The sequence below is a fragment of the Dryobates pubescens genome, chromosome 2 (genome assembly GCF_014839835.1).
Source record: "Dryobates pubescens isolate bDryPub1 chromosome 2, bDryPub1.pri, whole genome shotgun sequence".
In the NCBI taxonomy this organism is placed as follows: Eukaryota; Metazoa; Chordata; class Aves; order Piciformes; family Picidae; genus Dryobates; species Dryobates pubescens.
In genome coordinates, this window is record NC_071613.1 from 11,111,150 (window position 1) to 11,133,887 (window position 22,738).

Genomic DNA, 22,738 nt, shown 5'->3' on the forward strand with positions numbered 1-22,738 from the left:
TTACCCACTATACGCAGTAAAATATATTCTAATGTAACACAATAAAACTGAAAAACCAATAAATGTTCCTTTTTATTGAGAAATTGGACAAAAAATAGCTTATTGTCAGTTTTTAAAGACTGAAAATCAATAGATGATGAAAGGTTGTATTTTTTGTTACCATTAGACTGTTGACTCTAGCAATAAGTAAGATATGGATTACAACTGAGGGAGAAAAGAACTTGTGAGATACATAATTTGGAGCTTCTTGGGTTTTTTTCAGAAACTTAACTTCCAGTATTTCAGCAGCAGTGGCCATCTTGGCACAACTGTTAATGGGGCCCCAAGAGCAAATCTTCTCCATTTTGTTGACAAAGCTAGATTTAAGTATCTTCCTGTCTTTAAGACAATTTCTAAACTAAGGAGACTCTTAATCAGACTTGCATCTGCTAAAGATCATGAGTAAAAATGATCTAGATTTCACAGATATTGGCATGCAGCCAATAAAAAAATATCCTAATGAAGCTATTGCAGTCCCAGCTCTCATGTGCTTGGATGGAGTCCACCTAACTGAGTTCCAGAGTGGGTTCTCCAGGTCTAGTCCCATTGCTCTGCACAGTTCTCACATAATAATAAACACAGCCCAATGCTGGACCAAAATAAGGTTAAATCAGCTGTTCAGCTTGCAAAGACCTTTGGCTCTCATGCGTGTCTGAGCCTGCTGTCCTTCCTCACACATGTAAGCTTTTCAGCATCTCCGCCCTGAGTGCAGAGATCCCATTTTGAGTCTGTCCTCTATACATGGTTCAGTTTTACCCTAAAGATATGGGTGGAGAGAGGTCTGGAAAACACAGATTTTAAGCACCTGTTTTCCCAATAGAATTCATGCATGTGAATCAGTTTAAAATCTGAATTTCTGTATTTATGAAACAAAAAATGCACAACCATGCTGAGGCTGGGAAAGTATTCTTGCCTCAGTGCAAACACATTGAAATGTAATACTGGGGGAAAAAAAAAAAAGCAGTGATTAAATACATAAACACTGCATCCAAAGTCTTACACAGAGCTCTATGCCAATGTTTCTTCAAGTGAACCAGTAGGTGTGGCCAGCAGGAGCAGGGAAGTCATCAGCACTGGTTAGGCCACACCTTGAGTACTGTGTCCAGTTCTGGGCCCTTCAGTTTAAGAAAGATGTTGAGATGCTGGAAGGTGTCCGTTATGTATAAACACAAATATAGCTGTTCTGCTATATTCAGAGTTTGAAAGGATGCCAGTTATAATAGGAAGTTAAGTCTGCTTTTAGGATTTATATTCTCTGCATACATTTCATAATAATACAGCAGCTCAAATCTTTCTAGATGGGGGTAACATAATAAAAGCCCATAGTGCCTTCAGATGTGCTTTCTTGTCAAAGGGAACAATCTCCACAGGGCCTGAATCTTACAGAGAATTAGTAAAGGTGACTGATGTGCTTGTGCAGTACCTGACTTTAGAAGTGCAGAGATGTGCAATTTTAAGTCTATGAGGAAAAAATACTGTCCCAAAACCTTGAATGAGCTGCTGGCATGCAGAAATACCCACCCTATTGTTGGTCCTAGCCCTGCACTTCCATAATGTAAAAATTTTGCTTCAAACTGAGTGTGCTGGATTTGGCTGGGATAGAGGTAATTTTCTTCTTAGTAGTTAGTATAGGTTTATATTCTGGATGAAAACAGGGATGGTAACAGAGGAATGTTTTAGTTATTGCTGAGCAGTGCTTGCACAGAGTCAAGGCCCTTTCTGCTTCTCACCCCGCTCCACCAGCAAGTAGGCTGGGAGGGCACAAAAAGTAGTGAGGGAACACAGCTGGAACAGCTGACTCTCACTGATCAAAGGAGTATTCCATAACATATGACATGAGCATATAAAGCTGAGGAAAGAACAAACAATTGGGGAAAGTCTGGAGTGACAGCATTTGTCTTCCCAAGTAATCATAACCAGTGATGGAGTCCCATTTTCCTGCAGGTAGCTGAACACTTGCCTGCTAATGAGAAATGGGAAATTAATTCCTTGCTTTGCTTTGCATGCTCACATGCTTTTTGCTTTACCTCTTAAACTGTCTTCATCTCAACCCACAAGTTTTCTCATGTTTACTCTTCTGATTCTCTCCACCATCCCACCAGACAGGAGTGAGTGAGCAGCTCTGTGGGGCTTGGTCACTGGCTGCAGTTAAACTAAGACACTGAGGAAAACACAAAGAATGGTGATTTCCATATCATGGTTTCTTCTGTTTCCCCAGGTAGAAAGCCAGCTATTTGTATAGAGGAGGCTGTTACCACATATGCATAATCACACACCAAAAAAAGATTCATGTTGTTCCTGTAAGCTTTTCCTTAAGTATACCATGGAAAATAACTTTGATGAAATAATTTGCCCAGAGCACAGCTTGTCTGGGAGATTTCTGTAATTTAACTGCAGTTCTGTAAATAATTTGGTGATAGACAGGCCATCAGCATAATTTGGTGCTAAACCCATGCAACCAGCTGCTCACGTCTTGGGTGAGCACACGCTCTGCTGGATAAAGCAGCTGGGTGAACAGGCCCAAAGAGGGGTGGTCAATGGAGTTAAAGCCAGCTGGCCACAAGTGGTGTTCCTCAGGGCTCAGCATTGGGACCACTTCTGTTTAGCATCTTTATTGATGATCTTGATGAAGACACAGTGTGTCATTAGTAAATTTGCAGATGACACTAAGATAGGTGGGAGGGTTGATCTGCAAAAGGGTAAGGAGGCTTGGGTAGATAGGATGTGTGTAGGATAGTGTGATGAGCTTCAACAAAGCCAAATGCCAGGTCCTGCACATGGGTCACAACAACCCCAAGCAATGCTACAGACTTGGGGAAGTGTGGCTGGAAAGCTGTTGGCAGAAAGGGATCTGGGGGTTCTAACTGACAAGCAGCTGAATATGAGCTGTGTGCTCATGTGGCCAAGAAACCCAACGGCATCCTGGCTTCTGTCAGAAATGCTGTGTCCAGTAGGAGTAGGGAGGTGATTGTCCCCTTGTACGCAGTTCTGGTGAGGCCACACTTTGAGTACTGTGTTCAATTTTGGGCATCTCAGTACAAGAGAGATGTGGAGGTGCTGGAGACAGTGCAGAAGAGGGTAATAAGGTTCGGCGAAGAGCCTGGAGAATAAACCTTATGAAGGAGCTGGGGCTGGTTAGTTTGAGAAAGAGAAGTCTGAGGGGAGACCCCAGTGCTCTCTACAACTACCTGAAAGGATGTGTGGAGAGGCTGGTGCTGGTCTCTTCTCACAGGTAATTAGTGACAGAACAAGAGGGAATGGCCTCAAGCTGAGACTGGGTAGGTTTAGACTGGACATTAGGAAACAATTTTTCATGGAAAGAGTGGTCAGGCATTGGAATGAGCTGCCCAGGGAGGTGGTTGTGTCACCAACCCTGGATGTGTTTAAAGGTCATTTGGATGTGGTGCTTGGGGATATGGTTTAGGGGTGAACCTTGCAGAGTAGGGTTATTAATTGGACTTGGTGGTCCCGAGGGTTTTTTCCAACCTGAACGTTTCTGTGATTCTGTGAACATTAAGGAAATGGCCACCAGGCCAAAACTTACATCTCAGCTGGCTCTTAGTGTGTACATTAAAGTCCAGTTCAAATCTGTTTCTGGTTTGGAATCTTAATTCTGTTTAAAGGAAGACAATTTTGCTTTGGGAATGAATACAAAGAAATGTCATGCTTCTCTCAGTGAGGAAACCCTGCAGACCTCCATAAGATATACAATATTTTCGCACAATAACATCCCAAACTACAGCCACAGTATAATTCCATGGCATAGCATTTTGTACTGATGTTGAACTACCAGTGACTTTCACCAGACTCTCAGCTCTCCTGTGTTGTTACACTGTGAAATAGCAAAAGCTATTGCCCTGATTTTCAGTCAACCCTTAACTTGACTGAAGTTAGAGACTTTAAGATAAGAGGTACAAAATTGTATGCATGGTACATTGCACCTTTAATCATCTACCTAGCTGAAATACTCAAGCAAGTAGTTAGACATCTAAATGTTCCAACTATGGGCTTAAAATAAATTAGTTTTGCAGTACATGACTGTGTCCACATTATTTGAAAATTGGTGTTCACATCCCCACTCAATCTAAGTATCATTTCAGCCACAGGCAGATCAGAAACTCAAAGACAGCAGCAGAGCCAAGACCAGGTCTAAAACTGAAAAAAGAGGAGAAACAATGATGTTTCTCATTCATGCCTGGAAAAATATTTTTCTATCATAAACATCCACAAAGAGCATCACCTTCCTGCATCATGAGACTGTAAATTAAGTTATCTTCTGGAACCTTCCTGTGATTGTTACCAAATGAGAAGGCAATGGCAGGGAATTATAATATATAATAAACAAGGCAACAAAACCATCCCTCTCAGCACTACTGAAAAAGTGCCTCAAGAAGCACACACATTTATACTTCTTTTTCAACTGAAAAACAGAGAAGGAGGTGAAATAGATGGGTTAAAAGCCAGCAAAAAGTAATATTGAAAAAGCCCACCAGGTAGTGTTGCAAGAACCTCTAGATAAGTATCTTAAATCAGGGTAAATTACACACCTCATGCTGGTGACTCGGTCATGGGAAATTATGAAGCTACGTGATGTCTCATTTGTTGTGCTGAAAACAAATGTAAATAAATTACTGAGAGAATCTCATTTACATTTAGAAATTCATCCCGATGCATGACATGACTGCTGATGTTTTTTTAAATGACACTTTGAGAAGTGCCACTATTAAAAACAGATCATAGCCACCTTAACGAGAGCCAGCGCACGTGTGCACGCACGTGTGTGTGCCTGTGTGCACAAGTGTGTAAAGGCTGATGTTCTAGAGATATCTCTAGGATCACTGGGGAAAAAAAGGCTTTCTTCTACTGTTTCAGAACAAAAGTGGTGGTGTCAGAAGATAAAACCGTCAATCTGTATGCCTCTGTGTATTTTCCCCCCTCCAGAGTGGGAAAGAGAAAGACAACATTATGGATTGGCTGCTGCCAGTGCAACAGGAAGTGCAAATACTAAAATCATAGGACAGAAAATAGTGTGGCATGTCTCTCCATCATCAAGTGTAATAAAACTTCCCCTTAAATACACACACAAAAAGCCTTTTGCTAAGCTTTTATCTCTCCCCCTCCAAGCCTCACATTTTAAGCTGTCACTGAAACAATTGGAAAGGATATCCAGGAAGCTGTAAGATGGAGAGCAAGTTGAACTGTGGTTAGCTAAGCAGCATACATTCAGGCAAATATCCAAATGCTTTAGGAGCTGTCATTCCCCATCCCGCGTGGGAAGGCTGTGAAGAGACGGACTTGTTCGTATCATGATTGCTCTTATTATTACAGCAGTGAAAACACTGCATACTAATGGATGTGTTTTCAGAAAGAAGACTGTTAGATGGCTTTTTAGACTCTGTGCCTGGCTGTCTGGGCTTTGGTATCTGATACCTTCTGTCCCTTTCTTTGCTGCCCAAACAGACCTCTAAAAAAAAAAAACCCATTTGCAACATGAGGGTGAAATAAAACATATTTCCAAATGGGGACATGACAGTGTTCTACAACCCCACATACGGCAGCATATTTACATAAGCCTGCATAGGTCAGAGAGTTTATTTGTTAAGGGACAAATAAGCAGGCCATGAAATAATTATTTTTCATTGTGCCCTGCCAAACCTATCCAGCCAAAGGCTAAATTGAGCTGCTATTGTGATTATTTGAACTGTGGAGCCAAAAGTCTTCACTGCAAAGCATCCCAGCTGTCCTAAATTTTATTCTGATGGCTAGTTTTCACGCTAGCTTGAAACCTGCCAAAAATGCTCCACAAAATAGGCAGGCGGAAGGCTTGCTTTATCCAGACCTACATCAATTACTGATTTAGAGCTGTTCTGAGAACTTGATTATTAACAAATCACTTCCCGAAATTGTTATGACAAGATTCACATATGCAAATGGCAAGCTGCTCGTATGTACACAGCAAAAGAAATTAATACAAAGGTTCCTAGTTTTATTTATGGTTATTTCCTGTTGTGCTTTACTGCAAATGAGCCACACTGACATGGGAACACCCAGGCCATAACTGCTCAACATGCTTCTGCCTTCACCCACCTCCCTGTGGAAATGGATCTACCTTCTGGCATTAGAGGAAGCAAAACCACCACAGTAGTTCTCAAGATGAAAATTTTGTAGGATTACCCTCAGAACAGCTCAGATCACAGGCTTGGGAGGATATTTCATACTTTAAACAAGATTGATGGTGGAGGAGGGGGACCAACAAATATAATTTTTTTTTAAACCTCATGCTTCAAAGCTTAAATTAATCCCTAATAATGAAAGATTAGGATGAGATCATGTAGAGAGAAGATTATCCCATGTCTGCCCATTGTGAGGCTCACAACTTTCCTTGAGGCATCTGGGGCTGGTCATTGCTAGAGACAGAACAGGAGGCTAGAGGGATCTCGGGAGTGATTCATTTCATACCCTCTACATTTCTGTTTAAATAACCAAAACACAAACAAAAGACAATAAATCTAATTGTTTTGAAAGCAGCAGATTTATAAATAAGTGAAATGCACATCATTTGGTATCAGGCTGTATGTGCCACAACCCTGACAAGACAACTGCACCTTGCTGCAACTGCCCTCTTTCTTCTCCACATCTCCTACTATTTTTTATCCTGTTTGTAATTTCACTGTAATATCCTCAGGGCAGCAACCACTCCACATTTACACATGAATTGGAACAACACCTCACACAATAGCATACCAGTCCTGATTGGACCTGGACCGCTCCTGGGAATGCTGCTGGGAATGCTACTATAAAAAGAGCTCATAAATGTCTAGAGTATGGCACAGTGACACACACACACCTTTTATCACAGTTAACATTACCAAGTGTTAACTCTTTGTTTTCCCAATAAACCTGTGGATGGCCTTGTTTATTTCTTAACTCCAAGATGGCTGCAGGACATAGAATAGAATATACATAGAATATACATAGAATAAACCAGGTTGGAAGAGACCTTCAAGATCATCAGACGTGTAAATAAGATCCAGCACACCTCCACCGGTGTCCTCTGTGAAGTTAGGTATTTACTATGTATGTCTGTATTTATTCTTTAGTAAAATGATAGAAATGTTACGAAGTTTCATTATAGATATTGAGGAATAAGCTTGAATCTTGCATAGGATTTGCACAGAGAGTGGTGACAAGCTGGGGACATTCAGGGTAAGGAATTAAAGAAACCCACATCATCCCTGTGCACCCATTACAGACCTACTAAGTCTTGACCTGATTAACACAAACTCCCTTCAAATTTCTTTCCTTCCTTGTGAGAGGCTTTTGACCTTTGAATTAATATTTTTATATACTCTGGAATTTGAAATGTTGCATATAGTAAACTAGTTATTTGCTGGTACTTCAGCTATAGAGTCATGGAATGACTTGGATTAAAAGGGATCTTAAAGATCATCTGGTTCCAACCCCCCTTGCCATGGGCAGGGATACCTTCCACTAGACCACATTGATCAAGGCCCTGTCCAACCCATCTTGAACACATTCAGAGAGGTGGTATCCACAACCTCCCTGGACAACCTGTTCCAGTGTCTTACCACCCTCACTGTAAAGAATTCCTTCTTAATATCCAATCTAAATCTACCCTGTTCCAGACAAAAGTCATTCTCTCTTGTCCTATCGCTATAAACCCTTGCACAAGTTCCTCCCCAGCTTTCTTGTAGGCCCCTCTAAGTACTCCCTGGAGCCTTCTCTTCCCCAGGCTGCACAACCCCAACTCTTGGAACCTGTCCCCATAGGGAAGGTGCTTCAGACATACCAATGATTCCAATACAAAATTCTAACTTACTCTGGTATTCAGTCACTCTATCTTTAATACAATAAACAGACAGATTTGAAAAATCTTTATCCACATATTTCCATTTATCCTAACAATTCTGACACAAATTCTTCTGTAAGACTTTTACTTTTTCCCAAAGGACCATTAAGAGCCAGGGTGGTTCACAAAAGTCAAAAACAAAAGGAAGGGAGTGGGTGCAGGGACGGTGACAAATAGAAAAGTTATTTGAGTACACCCAAGCTCCCCTTAGGGCCAAGTTCAATGTTGGAGTCAGTCATTCCAATATTTAACATCTAGAAAAAAAATGGAAAAAAAATGTTCAAAAGTTAAAATATATTAAAAATCATAATGAGAATAGAAGAGCCATTTTGCTAGGCTTGTATTCTGTGTTTTTATGACACCAGAAGTTTCACCTTAAAAACATCTACCATGCGGCAGCTGTTAGCAGTTGTGCTAATCCCTCTCAAAGTAAAATTAAAAATGCTTGAATAACTTTTTGTTGACTACCAGATGATGGACTTCTTATTTATTGTATGAAAAACTCTACACAATCAAATTCTGTGGAAAATCCAAGGTCAGAATTTCTTTTTCTCTGGCTCCTGCTGGATTAGAATAATTACAAGGCTTTCATGTGCTTTTCCACAGAACCTTACACTCAATGCAGGTATCATCCATGACATAAACATGGATAGTTTCTGCCTCCCAGAAATGTCACTTTCTTGGACATTCTCACTTTGAGCACCTCAGTTCTCTATGAACTTCCCACAGCTTGTGACTTAACTCGTTTCTTTCGCCCAGCGTGCTCACAGCTCTAACCAGAGAAGACTCTACCCAGTGTAACACTTCCACTTCAGAGGAAGATCATGCAAGAATCATCTTCTTACATCTGCAAGTATAGTCTATATGAAACAGGTTACTGATAACCCTGCACACAGTCAGTCAGATACGTGACAAAGTCCAATGGAATCCTATCAGGGAACAATACAAATGACAGAGCTTAAAGAATACAGTTAGCTCCTAATTAAACAGCCCATAAAGCTGTTACAGAACTTGCAGAATTTATCACCAGAACAGGATTCTCAAGACCTTTCACAGAGTCTCGTTTTAACAGACCCGTTGTCCACTGAACCACCAACTTTGTTGCTTACAGACAAGATATCTCACCAACTTAAGTACTATTAAAAGATGATTATGCAGTGAGCTTTCCTGAAATTGTGTAACATTTGCATGGTATAACACATACTCTTACTTGTTCACTGCAGTCTGATTCAAAGTGCTATAAATATGTTTGCCCTTTCTGCTAAGCCTGCCTAGGGGATTAGCAACCCCCCAAAAGTTCAGTTGAATATTAACTGCATTAACTTTGCAGACTGTAACATACTGTTACACTCAAACAGCCTACGGTGCAGTATGGATGACTTGCTTAATAAAAAATGTTTTCATGCAAAGCCCTATTGCTAAGGAAAAAAAGAATTTGCTCTCTCAAAGGGGATGACCTCTTCCATTTAACTTTATAAAGCAAATAAATAAAAGGAAGATTTTTACAGGGATGTCCAGAGAAATGCTTATCATTTTGTCTGTCAAACCAGATGGACTTCCCTTGGCAACATGGCACCAGTGTCACTCAGTTAGCAATCGAGTCAGTTCACCACAAAAAAAAAAAAAAACCAACAAAAAAACCAAAAAAACCAACAACTGTGAAATACAGTAGCAAAGTGTCACTTACTGTAGTAGCACGAAGTTAAAAACCAGAAGTATGACTGTTTGCTTACTTATTTTCTTAAGTAGTGCTTTGTGTGCCAAATCCCATAAAAACCACTTGTGCCAAAAGACTTTCCAGCACAACGCTATACAGCAGTGAAGACAAATAAAAGGAACAAGTAATATTTAGAAGTTGGTAAAGAAAGAGTTGACAGGAGTGCAAAAGGGTGCTGACTTGATAGCTAATGGCAATAGCCAAGGAAGAGCAAGTTCTTAAACTTCCTTAGTGAAAAGCTCCCAGGCAAAGGGTAACTGGCAGTATCTGATCAAAATTCTTAATTCATACAAATACACTGTCCCACACAAAAAGTCTTAGATGTAATCAGAAATTAAATCAAAACTTTTACAAGTTAGAAAACATGTTCCTCTATAATGCTGTGCACTTGCTTGCTTCTGCCATTCACCATCAGCATTATGTTCTCTACACACAGAGACCAACAATAGATGTTGGTAGTTAACACAAGAACTTAAATGGCAGAGAGCCTGAGATCATAGCATTAAACTGGAATTAAAGCTTTACAGAAAAACAGAAATGCTGCACTGCCTGCAATCACCTCCCTCCCTTACACACACACAGACTGCACACCTGCTACCCACTGGCCAGATGGGACTGAATTCTCCTGAATCAGATCTTGGATCTTTAAACTCAGCTTGAGTTGAATTGGATTTCAAGACATCAAAATGTATTATCACTTCACATTTGAAAAATACCATCAGTGCTCAGGAACTCCTAGTTTCAGTGCTTTTTGCACAATTAGATACGTATTAAAGTGGGATTATTGCCCCAAATGTACTAATACAAATAAATAAAATGCAGTTTTGCAACAACATTTAATTCCATTACATATGCTCACTTCCTGCATGAAAAACAGAAGCAATCTGATAATCTAAAATCAGCATGTTAAAGGAGATTGAGAACTCAGCTAAGCTGTAGTGACCGGTAGTGGTTTTTTTTAGAAGTCCATGAAGGCAATTTAGCAGTCCAAACTCACTTAAACATTGTAGGAACTGGCCTTTAATGCACAGGCATCATAAAATATTAACACATGTTAAGAAAAACAAAAGGGAAACATTATATTCCTAGAGAATCTGCTAAGCTTGCAAAATGCAACATTTATCATCAATAAAACTTTTTTCAGTTAAGAGACCCCTAGCCTGCTCTTCAGAAGAAAGTCTCTTTCTTCCGCTCTCCACTCCAATAGCACAGCTCCACCAAATCCCTCTTTCCTGCACATTAATGGGCTGCTTGCAACTGGTAAAGCCACATTTTTAATTGGGACTGGCCTCCAAACTAGTCTTGCTCCACCTTTTCCATTGATCCTGAAACCAATTTGAGACTTGCAGGGGGTTAAAGTCACTGGCCATCAGTGAGATGTTCTCTGTGGGGACCACGGGCATCTGAAAGCTACTGCCAGTGGTGTTCCGAAAGAGCCACCTTTGGCAAGAACCAAGGCACAGAAATGTGAGTCCTGCTTGCTTGGCCAGCCTTGGACTGACCTTTAATCGTAACAGGGAAGAAGAGTTTTGTTAGTGAACACAGAGTTCTGGTCTACACATTTTTTAAATTGATTGTTTTATTGATGTAAAGTGCCCAGGTGCCCTCGTGACAGTCACTAATATAGATTTTGAAAATAAAATTAATTAAGGGCCAGTCTGGACCACCTTTACTGTCACCATGTAGTACCCTTTTCTACAAGTAACAATGCTATCAGCCAGGAAGCACAAGTACAGTGTTTGTAGAGTATTTCATTACATCTCAAAACACTTGACTATGGAGGTCAAGATCACCATCACCTATCTACGAGCGTGCACGCACACAGACACACACACACTCACCCGCTCTTCTCTCCTACCTTCTGAAAGGGAAACTGAAGCACAGAAAACTTAACCAAAAAAAGTCCGTGCCGGGCTGCCAGCTGTGTTGCCGAGAGTTCTGTCCCTATGGACTGCAGCGAGAGCATGGCTCGGCGCAAGCCTGAGCAGAAGCAGAGCAGCCTGGCATGCAGGCTAATCTGAATTACACTCATCCAATCCTTGAAATGGTTCCTCATTAGCTGTGGGTTAATGGAGTCCCAATGAGTAGTGTTATTTTCATCCCCTGCCTACTGAACACAAAATTCATTTGCAAATATCCTGTAAAATACTGCAAAGCAAGCCAAAGAGATATGACAACATAAGAGGCATACTATTTATGGAATGCACTTACCGTCATTTAGAAAAGGAAGCTGACATGAGCAACAGCCTAAATTTAGCAGCACATTTAGTTTTTATTCACCAGTCACAATGACAACATTTTAGAAGGCTACTGCACACCTTGTGTACCAAAAGGTTCCACTGAAATCAAGACAGACTTTGATCTGAAAGGAATTCGGGATCAGCGCCTTAATGAATACAACACTGAGTTAAATTAAGGCAATCACCATCTTGACTTTCTATTCCAAGTAGATATAAAATTACATTGATTGCAGGAAATGGTGGCATTCAAACAATATTGCAACGGCCAAAGCCTGAAAGCTAAATTCATTGTCGAGCTAAACTAGGCTTTCAGAGGGCACCATTTGATTTGAAGGAAAAAAGCATCTACAAACCACATATTTTCAATTAATAGTTTAAAAGGCAAAGTAAGAAAGGAAAAACACTGGTCAATATGCCACATGCCACTCAAACAACCAGAGTCTCTGCATGTAGGTACTGTGTAAAAATATATATATATGTGTGTGTGGGGGCATGTATGTTATGAGTGTTGGGGGGGCTTTGTTTGTTTGGTTTAGGGCAGGCTGTACTACGAAGGCCAAATTTGAGATTCAGAAAGACAAATGTATTTCAGAACAGCCTGAGAAATCTCTTTTACCCATGCTTTCTTTAATTCAAAAGTAATTTGAAATCAACAGTGTGCAAAGTTAAACCTAGTTCTCTTGAAAACTCAGAAAAAGAATTAATTTGAACCCTTACCTTTGGCACCTTAAAGACTTTTGGCCATGACTTACCTGTATAAATAGAAAGAACTAATTTACTACAGAAATGCCCATGGGCAAACATGTTCTGGCTAATGAAGTGTTCAGCTTTTGCATGATTAACCAGCTGGTGGGGGTGGTGTAAAAATCACAGGGCATAAAATAATAAGAAAAATTGATTAGCAGCTCTTTTTTAAAGCAGGCTATGAAAAATTTACTTATTTTTGCACAGCAGTTTGGAAAAGGACTATACAGAAAGATAGAGTCAAACGACTTACCAAGGAGTCAGGCAGAGACTGTACCAGGAGCTCACTCCTCCAAGACCTGCATCGCAGAGAGGTTCAAGTGAAAAGCACGATACCAACCAGCACCATGGCCGGACTACTTACACAACAGGTCCTGCCACTAGTCATAAAGGTAATTTTATACTATACTGCAAAAGACATCACATAAAGTTAAAAACTATGACAATACTTTGAGTCAGTTCAGTTTCTTCCCCAGTGCTCTATATTCAAGCACCTTAGCTGGCAACAGGTATTCACTAAGACAACTTTAGAAGTGCCTCCCTATGAGCCAAGGGATTCATACGCTACATAGAAATAATGCACACGTTCAGGTGGTGCTGCATAAAGAAGATGTTTTTTTTACTCAGAAGGGACAAAACTCCCCTTGCCCTTCCCATCCTGTATATGGGGCTTCATACAAGCTCACATGCTGTGCCCTCAAAATAGGACCTAATTAGTGTACAAATACTTGGCAGACAGGTCACAAAAATAAATGTATCATTAACTGTCCCCTGAACCAATGCAGGCTATCCTGAAGCAGTTTTACTTCATACATATTTGCTCAAGGTCTCTTCAACTAGGGTACAAGTGGTATGTAACAGTTTCTTTAAAAAGGAAAACCAGATATTTTTAAAGCCTTGGATTACTTCAGAAATATCAAGCAGCTGCTTATATAAAGCATATGCACCAGTAATAAGAAACTGCAAAAAATTTAAGCTACAGATAATTTGCAATAGGCCCTAGTAATAGTCACAGTCCTCTTTATCTCCATTACTTCTATGGAAAAATGCATGTTTTATATCTATTTATGGACTTTTACTGGCTTGTATCTATGTACCATGGCAGAAATAAGCAAATGAACTGCATCTCAGGGATTTTCAGTGTGTTCCAGCCCTGGGGATGCAGCTCTGACTCGATGCTGGGACTTCATGGGTTGGGAACCTATATTAAGTCCTTTTGGCAACATAAAAGTAGTCACCTCACACACGGTTGATTTCTAACTGCAACCAGACAATGTCTCCCAGAGTTTCCCCTCTCAATGGATATGATGGTACATATCTTCATGTGCCCTGCTATCTGGACATGAATTCAATTCTTAAATCACACTGGTATACCGTTCATGCCATGTCTCCGTTCAATCATACCATGGGATTCTTTGCAAGGAGTAACAATTTTACCTGAAGGAAGAGTTAATCTAAGAAGCAAAGCAGAACTCTGAGACCCTTTTGCCATCTTTCCATAGCTCCTTCATTTATCTTAATTACCACTGTCTGAGGAAAAAAATAGCCCTCTGAATGCACCAAAAGAGAAAATTTCCCATGCTGTTTCCATATATGAGCCATGCAGGTTATCCTGAGAATGGTTCAGTTCACGCAGACACCATGCACTCCGGCTCACCCAAAGATTCACACCAAATAACTGGTCAGGCTTATGCAGGTTGGATAACTCTACAAACACTCCGTGGTGGCCTTCCTTTCTTATCATGTGCATCTGAGAAAGCTTGCCAGTAACACTAAATTCACAGCCACTTGAGACTTCTGACATCAAAGAGGTTTCTGCATGTTTTTGATGCATTTGCTGGATAGGTGGCTCTTTCTACACTTGCATAGTTCTTGCTTTTGAGCCTCCTCTAACCTTTAGAAGAGATTTTTATGTATTAACACTTGGGAAAGTGGGCACAGAACAGATACAAGCAAACAGGAATAGAGGGAAAATAAAAAAGTTGGTATGAAGCAACATTTCCCTCAGTATATTAGTTGGGAAAGTCCTCTATCTCTAGATAGAATTCACAATAAACCAGAAGTTTCTACTTAAGTGAAAATGGCATTAAATTCCACTTGAGTCTAATTTTTATGGTCATATTTGAATCTTGAGCAATTTCTAAAATGCTAAATATTTCTAACTCAGATCAACTGGGACCCTGACAACACTGGAGCTGGCAAAATGTGTTTGAAGCTATTTCCAAAGACAGTAACAGCCTAATATAGTTAGAACACAACATTTATTAACTACAGCCATACTTGCTAAGAAATTATATGGTGGACTAAATGACATCATAATTTTGGCTAGCCTACTTGTCTAAAAAGGAAAAAAATTTTAAAATGCCATTTTTCACCACAGAAAGTGAATGCTTGTCAAAACCATACTGCTTTAAAGGAATTCAGCAATAGAGCTATGAGGCACAGCTGTTTTATAGATGGAAAAACTAATTCTTCCAACCTGTACCTTGGACTCCATAAGCTTTATTTAATTATCTGTTTGTTTACTTAAAAGCAAATGCTTTGGAAGAGCCCCCCAGTGAGTATATTCTTTGTGCTTTGCAGAGGGGTCAAGCACAAGACACCAACTGCAGACTACAGGTTTAACTTCAAAGAACATGCGTACACGAAGGTATTTAGGTGCCTAATTCCATTTGTAACAACTCTCAGTGAAACTGATAGAGGGTAAGCACCTCTGATGACTGGATCCTTTGACATTAACACAGATTACTCACCTGGACCCAGGTTCATGCTTTTTTCAACAGCAAAACAGTAGAAAATAAAATACATTTTTCTCCATGGCCTTCTTATTCTCTCCTGCATTGGAGTTTCTCTAAGGTCTAGCATAGCTCCCAGTAGAGGACACAACCACCAAACAGGCTGGTCTAATTATCCAGAGTTTTTCGTACTAATTGGTAACAATGAGAGCATAAAACAATCAATAGGACACTTTACTGCTTAAGTCTGCGTTGTCTACCTCTGCTTCAGCCACACCCTTGAAGCTTATTTGGAGGGTTCTTCCTGCCACCCCCCCACACCCCTCAATTTTAGTAAGGATAAGCTTTTCTGCAGTACTAGAAATTGATAAGCAACATTCTTAACCTATGTGATGCAGCTAAAAATCAGGTATTAAGAGCATACATGAAGGAGCAAGAGGATTTTTTTTTCAGTGCAGTATTTTGATTACCTATAACATGATTATAGAGTCAGCCAATGAGTAACACAGTATGATATTCATCCTACAGCAAACAAGTTGCATACAGACTTCTATAGCTCACACACACATCCCACTCGAGCTGGAAGGGAACCATGCTCTGTTGCTTCACTGCATGTTCAGCAATTTACTTCTAACTTGGTATGGAAAAAAAACAATGATTTATTCAAAAGTAATTTTAAACTCTCTGAATAACTTCTGAAGGACAGCTGTCAAGAAAGCAGTACATTTAAAGAAGAGAGAAATGCAGAAAACCTGCAAACCATCTTCTCCAACTGAGAGACCAAACCGCCAAAATTTGTTCTTGGAACCTCTCTTTTGGGTGCCAGTTTGAGTCTTGTTCCAAATGACCACAACATAACAATCTTTCCACAACTAGTCAATAAGACCTATTTGCTGATTAGATGCATGCAATCCCCTCACAAAACATCACATTTTTGTAACCTTATTTTAAAAACTGCACTTTTGTTCCAGCACCCTGAAGGTAACTGCACAAACACAAAGAACTCGGACGCCCTTTCAATCCCCACTGGAAGTGACACGTGAGTCCTTCTAAAATTGCAGACACACGCTGTCAAGTGCAGGTGTTTGTAAACAAGTTTGGAAATGTTTCTAATTATAATTTACAAGAGTTAAAATTAGAAGTCCAATCCACTAGCTTTAAAAACAGAACTTCTAAAAGGGTTCATCTAAATGAGAGCAACTAGTGATGTTTTAGTACAAGAGCAGAATTTCTGGGAAGAGTGGCATACTCCTGTTCATCCAACTTTCCACTATGAGTTACAGTACATTTCTTTTTCTGTGATTTTAGAAAAGAGGTATTCACTAAGAATTTTAATTTGCTATCATACTATGACACTGTATATTTGAATGTACAGTCTAAAAATACCCTATTCACAGGTCTTCTGCATGTCATATAATTAAAAAATTGGGGGGGGGGGGGGGAATTATGTTCCCAAAACTTCTGAATCTGTCTTGCCTGCCAACAGCAAAGTTCAGCTTTTAAGGAGAACTTCCCACGCTGACTTTCTGAGAACTCAAACCAGACTCTGCTTGAAGAAACCTTACTCTTCTGCATGAAGTTCTCTCTCACAACCTCAACTACTGAAGGACTTTACCTCTGCAGAAGCTCTGGGAGAAAGTAGATCTTTTACTAGACCCAAAGGAAGATGGTTCTCTTATTAGAGGGGGGACAAAAAGGTTAATACTGGAATCTCTTTATCTCGACATTATTTCTTAAGGGAAGTACAACAGCATGTTTGAGCATGTCAGAATAGCTGTGACTGATTACAAGTGAACAAACAAAATCATTTCAGAGAAACTTGACTGCAGCCTCGCTTCAAGCAAAGAGCAGCCTTCTTGCTGCACTGTCCTGGAAAAAAAACAAACTTGCAATGGGAAATGGATTAAACAGTAAGGACCTGCTCCAGGAACAAAGTGGAAGTGGCCCTGTGAAGCAGACATCCTTCTGCTCCCCACCTACAGCACAGGCAGCTGCAATGAGAAGAAAGGGAAAAACAGCTCTTGGGCCTCTTCACACCAGCCTCCTCCTCCTTCGCCACCATGGTGCTGTATGACAGAGAAAAAGCCCAAACCCATTCTCCTGAAAAACCATGACAGAACATAAGTTGCCTGTGTTCCATCAGACAGAGGGAGCTATTTCACGTAATAGCCACTTAGGAGCCCTTCCTTTTTCTTCCTAGTATTGGCTGTATAAAAATAGCAGCTTCCATATTTTTTTTTTTTCTGGACAGCATTTTGGAACTCGCTACCTTCAACAAACACGACTGTACCAGTTTAGTGCCTGTCTTGGAGTTAACAAGCATGGTGCTGCATGAGGATGAGAATACAAATGTGCTTTCAAACTGAGAGCCTTGTGGGTGGCACTTCCCTTGCTACAAGCTGTGGATGTGACTTGGAATTGCTTATCACTTGAGCCAACCCCTTCCCCCCCACACTTTTTTTTTTGCATACTGATGCAAGTAAGGGATGGAGAAGCCCAGTTTTCCACTTAAATGAAGAGACCACAGTAAGTGGAAGCAGAGTGAGGACACATCTCACCTACAGCTGGTGGTTGCTCCCCGACTTTCCCTTGGCTTGGGTACCTCATCCTCCCCTTTCTTGGCTGGTGCAGTGAGAGCTCCCCCTCCTGTTCCACTCAAACCAGTGTTAGACCTTGCCCTACTGGGAGCGTGGCCTGGTTCATCAAAGAAGGTTCAAAAGCAGTCTCCGTGAGCTAGGTTTCTTACTAGAAACTGGCACCAAAATTAACTCCCTGAAGGGGAAATATAATCCTCCAATTAAAATCTTTGTAAATGTATTTCTTTATTAAACACAGCTATACGTGCCCATGCACAGGTTTGTATACACACTCTGACACATTCTGTATGCGTATATATGCTATATATATACATATGTGTGTACACATACACATAGCACTGCAAATTTTTAATGCTACTAATCTTATTGCTATTATTCCTCAAATAAGCATAAAAATCATCAGTTTCTACAGGCCCATCTAATTTCTAAAGCACCTAAGCTTTTGCATGTACCTGTCAACTGGAACATTTTTCCCTAAATTAATATATATTGTAGCTGTGTTTGAAAGTTAAAACAAAACAACAGAAAAACCCCACCAAAAACCCCAACACACACCCCACACACACCAAAACCCCCAACACACACACCCCAAAAACCAACAAAACACAGGCTTTTCCCTGAGTACATAAATATTTTAACAATATGTATGTATTTAGGAGATTTTGCATCAAAGTCTAAATCAGATAGAGCAATTAACCCATTACAGTTTTTCTAAGATATGAGATAAAAGAAAACACATTTAGGAAATGCTTAATCAGACTTAAATTATGCATTTGAGTGCTAAAATAATCTCAGAGATTTATTTCTAATATTTTCTGCATGCTCAAAATGAAAGCACGAAGAGCAGCGCAATTGAATATATCTTCCACCAAAAATAGCTGAAAAATACTATAGAAGAGTGCCTGCTGGGTTGGTTATAAAAGTAAAGTATAATCCATTAACTGCTAATTAGAAGCATCAGATGCAGGCTTTGCTGCAATAAGAGCTGGCCCCTAAGTAGATGTTTCTGTAACCATTTAAAGGCACAGGGTTTCTCCAGTTGCTGAGAATGGAGCTTGGATGGTTTCAGCATAAAGGCCATGTGAAAAGAGACTGTGGCACTTGGCCATGTTACCCAGCTGTTTTCTAAATATGATGACAGGTGCCATTTTTTCCATTTGATCGTGGAACGTAATACATCTTCAAACAAATTTTCCCCAAATAGTCTGGTGCAGTTACATTTCAGAGATTCAAATATAAGAATGTGGTTTTTTTTCTCTCTGACATACACACTGCAGTCTTTAGCAGATAATGAAATAGCTGCCTTTTCCTCAAAGCTGATTTTTGTTATAGGCATTATTTTGCTTTTTACTGCTATTGTAGAAGGGAAAGAACAGGATTTGGGCAAAGGATTTAATTCTGAAGGAGTATTTAAAAAAAAAAGAAAAAAGGAGCCATTATTTATGACTAGACTTAATAAATTTGCCTTGCAGTTAAGAAAGGATTCTCTTCCTTTCTATCCTTTACTTCCTAAAGCATGAGAATTATTGTCATAGTTTCTCCTATTCTTTATCTAACCACCTGGTCAAATCAAATCAAGCTTCTTTCCAACTACTAAAGGCCAAAAAGGCCCTTTTGATTCACATGCCTATCAAAAAAAAAAAAGGTAAAGCCAGTAGATATGCCAGTGCCACAACTCCCTGCAGAAGCAACAAAGACACGGAAAACAAATTATGTACACGTGCAACGAAGACATGATGCCTTGAAATGGATGGCAGGCTCCAAACCCAGCCATGCTGGATGTGAAGCCAAAGGGAGCTTGGCTTTCTCCAGGGTTTGAGTAGCCTCAAGCAGTGGATGATGACAGGATATAAGTCACGCTGCATAACTTCAAGAATCAGGGGGGAAAAAAGCCCAAGCAGATAGCTAACTTCCCCTGTTAAGAAAAGGGACATTGCCAACACAAAGGGAAATAGTTCAGGCAAGCATTTTGGGCTTTTTGTCTACATGGCTTGACCACCTAGTAAATAAAGGAAGAAAGTTTTGTGGGACTGTAAGCAAGGTTATTTGGGGATTTTATTTTTTTTCTTTCTGCCATATTTTTATCTACAAACACAGAAGAAACTTGTTTCCTTCTTTTGAAATGGTGAAGCAGGGTCTTTCATTAAGAAGAAAGAAGATGGTAAAGAATCCTTTTCTGATGTTAAACACCTAAGAAACAATAAAGCTATGGCTACAGTAGAAATAATAAAATAAAATTTAGCATAACCCCAAGTCTTAAATATTTGTTAACCCTGGCAGCAGCTTTCACAAGGCAGATGGGTATATCTGTTTTCGTTTTGCATGTAAGAAAACAAGCATAAAATGCCCCAATGCTGTGGAGGGACTCAGTGTCAAAGACATGATTAGTAGTTCAGAAGTTATCTGATTCGGGTCACATGGTGTTCCAAAAAACCATACCTAAATATAGCATGCAAGAGATCCACACAAAGAGCTATCCCATCATGGGAGCAAACTAAACTCTACACAAAATTAATTAGGGTTATTTTGAGGCAACCAAAGGAAAGCATGGAGGAAAAATAATCAACCCTTGCCCTGCCCAGTTCTGCAAGAGCAGATGTCACTGGTGCAGACAAGCCCCAGTTTCCAGCCCAGGCACGCAGGGAGATTCTTCCATTCCTAGGGGAAACCCCATGTTGCACTAATGTGGAAGGTGGGTGGAGAGTACAGTGTGGCAGCATCAAGGAATATAGCTCACAGGGAAGAGGATGATCCTGCCGGTAAAGGGACCAGCAGGTAACAGAAGTGTAAATATCCAGGCAGAAAACCAATATGTAAAATTCTGTAGCTGTTAACTGCATTCTTCTAACAGAGAAAACAAACACCTTTTAGGAAAGGGAAGGTCCATGTAAATTACACCCTCAGCACAGACCATGACTCTGGGAAAAGTTAGTGCTTCTCAAGGCAGAATGGAAAGAATATTCTCTGATGAAAGTTGTTACCTTGAAAAACGTCCATTAGGGTTGCCCCTTGCCAGGGCAGTGTAAGACATGCAGCCTATAGAGCTACTTCTAAAAACCCTGCCTATCAACCTTCCTTTAGGCATCGGAGGCAACCACATAAAGAAGTCTACAAAGATCCTGAAAAGGCATGAAGAGCAGGAGAAAAGGAGGGATATTTAAGGAGAGGTCTCTTCAACTTTTCTTGGTCCTTTTCTTTAAAGTGGAAATGCAGTTTCCTACATTTTCTGAACACCAAATTGCCAGTCACCTTGACTTACAAGCTGATTTCAGTAAGTTGTCCCAGGTCACAATTTCCCTTTAAAGCCCTTAATAAAGTCTGATCATTAAGGCTATGGGGAAGATTATAAGGGTGACCACAATGACCGATTTACCTTTGTGTCACCTTTGTTCTCACGTACTGAGGGAAGCCCCGTTCTTCACTCAAGCATTAGAACAAACAGGACAACATCAATGTTACCTTGAAGGCCAAAGCAAAGCTGAAGTAACAGGCTATGGTGAACAGGAAAGAGAGCAGGACAAAGCTGAAAAGAGCCAGAGTTGTGAGGAGGGCTGCTGTCAGCAGATAGAGAATGGGCTTTCAAGCCCAAACCATGTAGCAGGTGCTCCAGAAGGCAGGTAACAAACAGTCTGAGTGCGTGTGGGACACAAACTGAAAATTTCGGCTTGAATGCTTCAGGCCATTAGCAGGTGCTTCAGGCAGTCATCCAAATCAAAGTAAGAAAGTGGAAAGAGCCAAATGCTGGTTAAAGAGGTTTGCAAACACAAAAATCACAGCATGGGCAGATAAAACATTCCCATGGTTGTGGGAGCAGGCTAGTAAGAAAAAAAAAATGAACTAACAAAAAGCATATGCAATTTTTGTAAAAAAGGCTGTGTTTGGGGTTTTACTACCATGTACTCACGTCCCAAGATGCAAATGTTGGCTGGGATGCTGAGATCAGCAGTTATATGTCCTCAGGTGGTTAGAGACAAGACAGAAAAGAGCTGGCATTTGGGGAAAATAGAGGGCCCATTTGATAACGCTTCACTTGAGCGTAAGAGGGTTTCCCCTGTGGGTATTGTCCCAAAGAAAGCTCCAGGCAAGTTCAGACTGGTTCATTACTTGTCACATCCAGAAGGTGAGTCAGTTAATGATTATACTGACTCCCTTTTGACTTTGGTTTCATGTATTTTCAACCCAAGAACTGTGCTCTCATCAACTCAAGCATCACTCACAATAAACAGAAACATGGAGGGTATCAGCTTTTCTGTGGCTCACAGCACATCTGGAGGTATTTGTCAGGATTTCACTGGCAGCTTGCAAACCACATTTTTGGTAGCTAACAGAGCACTTACAACTGGTGATGGAGTGTGTGTTTGTGTGTTACTTTTGTACAGAAAAGTACTGATCAGAGACCTGGCACTTGCTTTATTAGGGACTAGTCTCCAAAGGGCCCCAGTATTTGGGCCTTGAAGGTTTCCTCATAAAAGCTGAATGTTTACTTCTTCAAGGGTTCATCGCCCAGGATCTCCTGAACCCGGAATAGGACTGCTTGGTTTAAGTTACCTTACCCAAACAGAACAAATAGGCCTGGCTACTCCAAACAGTTACAGATGCAGACTAACTGTATAGGCCAATGATAATATATTTAAATCAGACAGTAACTTAACATTATTGGTAAAGTTCTCCTCACTGAAGGTTGTATCCTTTGCCAGAGGCTAGCAGGCTTGACAGAAGGAGAGAAACAAACTCCTTTCATCAGAGTAACCTGAGTCAATGTGGAAAGATACTTCCATCTGCTCTGTGTTTCTGGT

General features: G+C 40.3%; 1 protein-coding gene across 11 annotated transcripts in view; it reads right to left on the minus strand.

Moving 5' to 3' along the window:
* ESRRG (estrogen related receptor gamma) overlaps positions 1-22,738 on the minus strand; it is a 412,676-nt gene that overhangs the window by 344,068 nt on the left and 45,870 nt on the right. For 4 of the 11 annotated variants that reach the window (XM_054170107.1, XM_054170067.1, XM_054170083.1 and 1 more), the window contains exon 2: positions 12,864-12,909. The exons of 5 other annotated variants lie outside the window; for them this stretch is intronic. The gene's annotated coding sequence lies outside the window, so the exon portion shown is untranslated. Of the gene's footprint in view, positions 1-12,583; positions 12,619-12,863; positions 12,910-22,738 lie in introns of those variants that run through there. 2 more of the 11 variants (XM_054170087.1, XM_054170037.1) reach the window with 1 other exon arrangement.